Genomic DNA, 7,337 nt, shown 5'->3' with positions numbered 1-7,337 from the left:
TTGTTGGTGTGTTCCAATGAGTAGATTCCAACTCATAGCAACCCCACATGACAGAGTAGAACTGCCCCATAGGGTTTTCTAGGCTGTAATCTTTACAGGAGCGGATTGCCAGGTCCTTCTCCCGCACAGCCCCTGGGTGGGTTCTAACCACCAACCTTTTAGTTTACAACCGAGTGTTTAACCTTTGTGCCACCAGGGCTTGTCATGTAGCTTATTAGAAGACACGCGCTGTGGAGAAAAGTGAATCAAGGAAGGGTGATAGCGAGTGCTTGGGAGGTGGGATATGTTTTGTGATTTTCCCTAGCTGGGGAAGGCCTTCCTGAGAAGGTGACTTTTGAGAAAAGATTTGAAAGATGTGAGGAAGCAAATCATGCATATTTCTGAGTGGAAGAGCATTCCAGGATGCGTGAAGAGCAAGATAACCTCCCCTCCTTCCCCCATTTTTCTCTTCCTTTCTGCTGGATATAAAAGATAAAAGCTCTTTGATGATCTTAGCTGTTCAGAAAATTGTTTCAATTCTTCACTTTTGTGTCTCCATGTAGAACACAGCCTGAAGGGGTTGCATATTTTAGAGCAATTATTAATATTTGTAATCAAATTTAGGTATTCCTTTTGGCTATATAAGAATGAGCATGCATAAATTAATAACTGTAAATAAATACATGTTGTCATAAATTTTACCTGGTCGTCATTCTTTGAATTAGCACACACGTTGGTGACTGGTTAGAAACTGAAGCAGAGGAGATGAGTGGCCTTGAGCAGAGAAAAGCATTCATATGTTGACGACGATCTGCAAGATTCTTTCAAGGAAAAGTGTCTCCTCTCCTATTTGTATATTGTTTCCTCTTTTAATAGACAAATGGTGGTCTGGCTTCAAATTGTGATTTCCTTTTCCTTTCTAGTTTCTGCATAGATCTACTTCATAAAGTAGAGGAAGGTGATCTAAAAGGAAACCCAAACTCTTTTGCTTCAACGGGCTGGATGGTTTTATCAGGTGATTTTAATCTGAAAGTGAATCATTCTCTTGAGAATATATGCTTATTGCAGGTGAGTGAAAGAAGATTTAACAAGTAACTCTCAACATATGCCTTGTTCTGTTTGAAAGAGACATACTAAAACAGTATTTGGGACTTAGAACAACAATCTAAAAATAGCTAAAAGACTGTACTCCCAGTTGGAAAAAAAAATCACTATGATTTGTTCATCTCATTCTGAACATTGCATAAAGCAAAAAGAATTCACAACAACTAAGTATATTCTCAAAGAGAAATCTCAAATCATTTTCAGCTCAGGACCCTGGAGTCCTCATTATACTGCCATTACAAACAGGCCCGCATCAAGTCGTTTATGTCTTTCTGCTGCTGAGTTAAGCAAGAGGCACAGGGATTGCTCTGCAGATACATCTGCTAGTTGCTGGTCTGTATACAAATATGCCTACTGTATCTCACTTTATGGAATGAATGTACTTTTGAAAAATTGTGCGCTAATTTAATCGTATCTGAAGGATTTTATACCAGTGATTCTCAAAGGGCATCCTCCCTGGGCAGGTTTATTAGAATCACTGATGTTTAGAGGTCTTCTGAAGCTTCCCATGGCTCCTCCCCTCCCTTATTCTGCTAATTCCACTCAGAAGGACTGTGCATTCTTCTCCCCCTCCTGCTTCCACTGAGAGTAGGGATCTCTACTGTGGAGAATTACTGCTCTTGTTAATGGCCCTCAGATACGTTGGAGTGGACACAAGGTTAAGAACTCCGTGAGGACTTCCTCTTCTGTAGTCCTACAGAATCAAGTCTGCACTTCAACTTTATGGCACTTCCCACAATGCAGTATAATTCTTTCTTCATTTTGTATCCTGGTGGTAGGAGCATCTTGAGGGCAAGAGTGGTGTTTATTTTTTAACACCTTGTATGCAGCAAGTGTTGGGTGAATTTTTATTGAATGATGAATGAATGACTCAAAAATAATACTAAGTTTTGAGGGATCAAAGTAGTATAAAGTTCTGTCAGTCATTAAGGGATTTACAATCTAATTAGTAGAATGGAGCATACATGCGTAAAGAGAAAACAGAAATCCTGGATGAAAGCAAGCAGTTTTCTAAGGAGAATGGAAATGGATCGTATTCAATGGAGATCCATTTTGTTTGGCTGAGCGCTTGGATGGACTTGCACATGCAGTTGTAGGCCTGATGCTGACTTTGAGAGTAACATTGAAGAAATTGAATTGTTTTACCAAATAGAGTGAAAAAAACTGTGTTGTTTCTAGAGGGCATTCCAGAAAGGAAGTGAGAAGAATTGAAGATGACTAAAGAGGGGCATGGGAAGAAGAGAGAAACCAATGCAATGAAGGAAAACTGGGGTGCTATAGGAACTAGAATGGCCAGTGAAACCCCCCCAATATTAATGCTCAGGTTTTAATATTAATTGTGTTGCCTTTTTTGCATTCTTATGATGAAAATCCCTCTCTGTCTCCCAGTTACTCATTAGTGACTGTTGAATGTATATCTGTGACTACAAAGTACACACATTCCTTGTAGAATACACCTACACACATACACATTTCGGGGAGGATTGCTAAGTTCCCTTTCTGCATCAAGTGGACATGAGCAACTGACTAGATGTTTCCGTAGCTGTGATATAAATCTCTTTTGTTTGCCAAACTTTTGGTAAAGTCTATTATTTACACAAAACCCTGTACAAGTGAGGTTTATTTGTTTACTGTTGTTTGGTTTTGTTTTGTAGGCAATAGGGAAAGGAGCTGAGTTTGGCTTCTGGACAGATGAGGGACGGAATATGAAATAGCATGTATAGGAGAACAAGATGATCCACATACTGAATTAATTCCACAGAACCAGAGGTTCAGAACCAGTGATGATCATGAGTACAATAGCCCCCTCCCCCAGGGATTCACTGGAATCTTGTGGCTTGTTAATGACTGGCAGTAGAATGGGGGGTTGAGACATTCTTAGCTAAGTCTTAATGGGTGAATAGATTCTACCTGACATCTGAATTACAAATACATGAGAAAAAGAAACTGAAATTACATTGCAATGTATAATAAATGTCAGAAGAATGACAGAATAAATAGTAGAGAAGTTCAAAGTGGGGGAAGTTGTTTGAGCTAGGGAAGTTGGAGAGGTTTCTTGAAGGAATTAGGTTGCAATTCGAATCTTATGAAAGAGGGAAGTGATTTTCTGTTAAGGGGTTATATTTATTCAACAAATGTCCCACCCTTCCCTTTATTTTATTTAAAAAAATTTTTTTCAGCTCTTAGAATATGTCAGGTACTAGGCTAGATTGTTCGCATAAAAAGCTCCTGAAGACATGATCCTTGTCCTCAAGAAATACAAAACTTAAGAGAGAAAAACAGTTTTATATGCAACAGTCACATCTTACAATGTGATGGATCCTGCACTAGTCCGTGAACAAAGCCCTGTGGAAGAACACATGTGGGATTGATTCCTTTTGATTGTTTTGGTTCAGGGAAGATTTCACTGAGGACTGACATTTGAAATGGGCCTTGAATGATGCATAGACTATGACCAAAGAGAGAAGAGGAAAGGGTATTCCCAGTAAAGAGAACAAGGTGAGCAAACCCAGGAGACTCAAAGCATGTGAGTATTTAAAATATGTCAAAGTCTGATGTGGCTAAAGCCCAGGGAGTGTATTGGGAGAAGACTGTTACCTGGGGGCAAAGTGGTAGGAGTTTTGAAGGATGACAGTTAGGAGCCATCATGTATTTTTAAGCTAGAAAGCATGACTAGATTTATTTAAGAAAAATAATTGAATAGAGGGGATGGTTAAAAAAAAAACGGAGAGAATTTAATGGTTAGCTTTTGCTTGGTATTCACTTTGTGCTTGTTGTTGTTGTTAGGTGCCCTTGAGTCAGTTCCAACTCATAGTTACCTCGTGGACAACAAACGCAAATCCTGCCTGGTCCTGCACCATCTTAACAAGCCTTGTTACGCTTGAGCCCATCTTTGAAGCCACTGTGTCAATCCGTCTTGTTGAGGTCTTTCTCTCTTTCACTGGCCTTCTATTTTACCAAGCAGGATGTCCTTCTCAAGGGACTGATCCCTCCCGAAAACATGTCCAAAGTATGTGAGACGAAGTCTCACCATCCTTGCTTCTAAGGAACATTCTGGCTATAGTTCTTCTGAGATAGATTTGTTCATTCTTCTAGAGGTCTATGGTATATTCAATATTCTTCACCAATACCCCAATTCAAAGGCAACAATTCTTCTTCAGTATTTCTTACTTACTGTACAACTTTAAAATGCATATGAGGCGATTGAAAATACAATGGCTTGAGTCAGGTGCACCTTTGCCTTTTAACACTAGAAAGAGGTATTTTACAGTGGATTTGCCCATCATCATGTTGTTTGATTTATTGACTACTGCTTCCATGGGTGTTGATTATGGACCCAAGAAAAAGGAAATCCTTGACAACTTCAATCTTTTCTCCTTTTATTGTTATGTTGCTTATCGGGTCCAATTGTGAGGATTTTTGTTTTCTTTATGTTGAGGTGTAATCCATACTGAAGGTTGTAGCCTTTGATCTTCATCGGTGAGTGCTTCAAGTTCTCTTCACTTTGAGCAAGCAAGATTGTGTCACCTGCATGTGGCAGGTTGTTAACGTGTCTTCTTTCAATCCTGATGTCACATTCTTCTTCATATAGTCCAGTTTCTTGAATTATTTGCTCAGCATACAGATTAAATAAGTATGATGAAAGGATACAACCCTGATGCACACCTTTCCTGATTTTAAACCATGCAATTTCCCCTTGTTCTGTTCGAAATGACTGCCTCTTGGTCTATGTACAGTTTTCTCACAAATACAATTTAGTGTTCTGGAATTCCTACTTTTTGCAATGTTTTCCATAATTTGTTGTGATCCACACATTCGAATGCCTTTGTGTAGTCAATAAAACACAGGTAAACATCTTTCTGGTATTCTCTGCTTTCAGCCAAGATCTATCTGACATCAGCAATGATAATTGTCATTCCATGTCCTCTTTTGAATTTCTGGCAGTTCTCTGTCAGCAAAATTTTACTTGCATGTGATATTAATGATATTGCCTGATAATTTCCACATTCTCTTGGATCACCTTTCTTTAGAATAGTCACAAATATGGATTTTTTTCTAGTCAGTTGGCCACGTAACTGTCTTCCAAATTTCTTGGCATAGATGAGTGTAAACCCTGGTGGTGTAGTAATTAAGTGCTACAGCTGCTAACCAAAAGGTTGGCAGTTCGAATCCACCAGACACTCCTTAGAAACCCAGTGGGGCAGTTCTACTCTGTCCTATAGGGTTGCTGTTAGTCAGAATAGACTTGATGGCAGTGGGTTTGGTTTTGGTAGACCTGTTTTAACTTTCTCTAGCTTCAACGTTAATTTGCATACAAGTTAATCGATGGTCTGTTCCACAGTGGGCACCTGGCCTTGTTCTGACTGATGATATTGAGCTTCTCCATCGTGTCTTTTCACAGATGTAGTTGATTTGATTCCTGTGTATTCCGTCAGGTCATTTCCACTTGTACAGTCGCTGTTTAAATTGTTGAAAAAAGGCATTTTCAATCAATAAGTAGTTGATGTTGCAAAATTCTATCATGGTATCTCTGGTGTCATTTTATCACCAAGGCCATATTTTCCAACTACCGATCTTTCTTTTTTGTTTCCAAGTTTCATGTTCCAAACACCAGTAATGTCAATGTATCTTGATAGAATATATGATCAATTTCAGTCTGCAGAAGTTGGTAAAAATCTTCAATTTCTTCATCTTTGGTATTCATGGATGGTGTGTAAATTTGAATAATAATCGTATTAACTATGCTAAAAAATGCTAGGAACGTTGAAATATTTTACACACATTAACTACACACAACAGTGCTAAGAGGTAGATGCTACTGCTCACTCCAGTTTAGAGATGCAAAAACAGGAACAGAGGTTAAACAAGCTGTATAGAGTTTGTAGCGTAGAAGTGGCAGAACCATTTTTGAACTCACTTTTTTGTTCAGACTACAGAATCTGCATACCTTTTTTTTTTATTTTTTTATTGTGGAAAATGTGTATGTAACAAAACATTTGCCATTTTAGCAATCTTCACATGTACAGTTTAGTGACAATAATTATGTTCGTCATGTTCTTTCACTATCACCCTTGTCTGTTCCCAAATTTTTCATCACCCTTAACTGAAGCACAGTGTCACCTAAGTGTTGTGTCTTCCTTTCCCTGTCCAGCTTGCTCCTGGTAACCACTAATAAACTTTCGTCTCTACACCCCGCCTATTCTGGGTATTTCATGTAAGTGGGAGCATACAATATTTGTTTGTGACTGATTTATTTTACTCAGTAAAATGCTTTCCAGTTTCATTCATGTACCAGGACTTCATTTCTCTTTGTGGCTGAGTAACATTACATTGGAGCCCTGGTGGTGCAGTGGTTAGGAGCTTGGCTGCTGACCAAAAAGTTGGCAGTTCAAATCTACCGGCCGCTCCTTGGAAACCCCATGGGCCAGTTCTACTCAATCCTATAGGGTCACTGTAAGTTGGAATCAACTTGACAGCAATGATAATATTCCAATATGTGTGTATATATCACATTTTGTTTATATATTCATCTGTTGATGGACATTTAGGCTGTTTCCACCTTTTGTCTATTGTGAACATTGGTGTATAAGTATCTATTTGGTTTCCTGCTTTCAATTCGAGTCTGTACTCTTAAATGTACAATGTGCTGCGTCTTGAAACTAAGGCAGAAGTCCAAGGTAGGGATCATGAGATTTTAAAACAGGACAATGTGAGCAGGAATGGTGAAAGGGAATGGAGTCCAAACCACCACAGGGAGTGTGGGAGAAAGAGATGACAAAGATGAATCAGTTTTCTTATTTGAATTGCCAGAAAAATAGTGGAGACATTAACTAAGAGAGACAAACCAATTTACTCAGAAAACAAGAAAAGCATAGCTTTTCAATCCATCATTATCTTTGTGTTCTCAACAAGCATCTAACCAAATGGTGACGCTGACACACACTATTTCAGTATATATGTGGACAGCCTCAAATTCATGGGAAGAACGAAATGCTGATGTTACATACTGTCAGATTACATTTAGATTTGTAATACGATGCCAAAAATTCAAATACTCTGGGGAGGTTCAGTTAATCAATCAATCATCCCATTGTTTGGTGTCACATAAGGAGAACATCTGGAAGACTGAATGAGTTTCACTTTTTATATCGTTTCTCTGCTGCTATGTAGATGCCACATTTAAGAAATGAGGCCAACTTCAGAGATATGTATGCAAAGAGGCAGGCAATAATAGCATCTGGGCTCTTTCTGGA

Source organism: Elephas maximus, chromosome 1, assembly GCF_024166365.1.
Source record: "Elephas maximus indicus isolate mEleMax1 chromosome 1, mEleMax1 primary haplotype, whole genome shotgun sequence".
Lineage (NCBI taxonomy): Eukaryota > Metazoa > Chordata > Mammalia > Proboscidea > Elephantidae > Elephas > Elephas maximus.
This window is presented reverse-complemented; position numbering follows the sequence as displayed.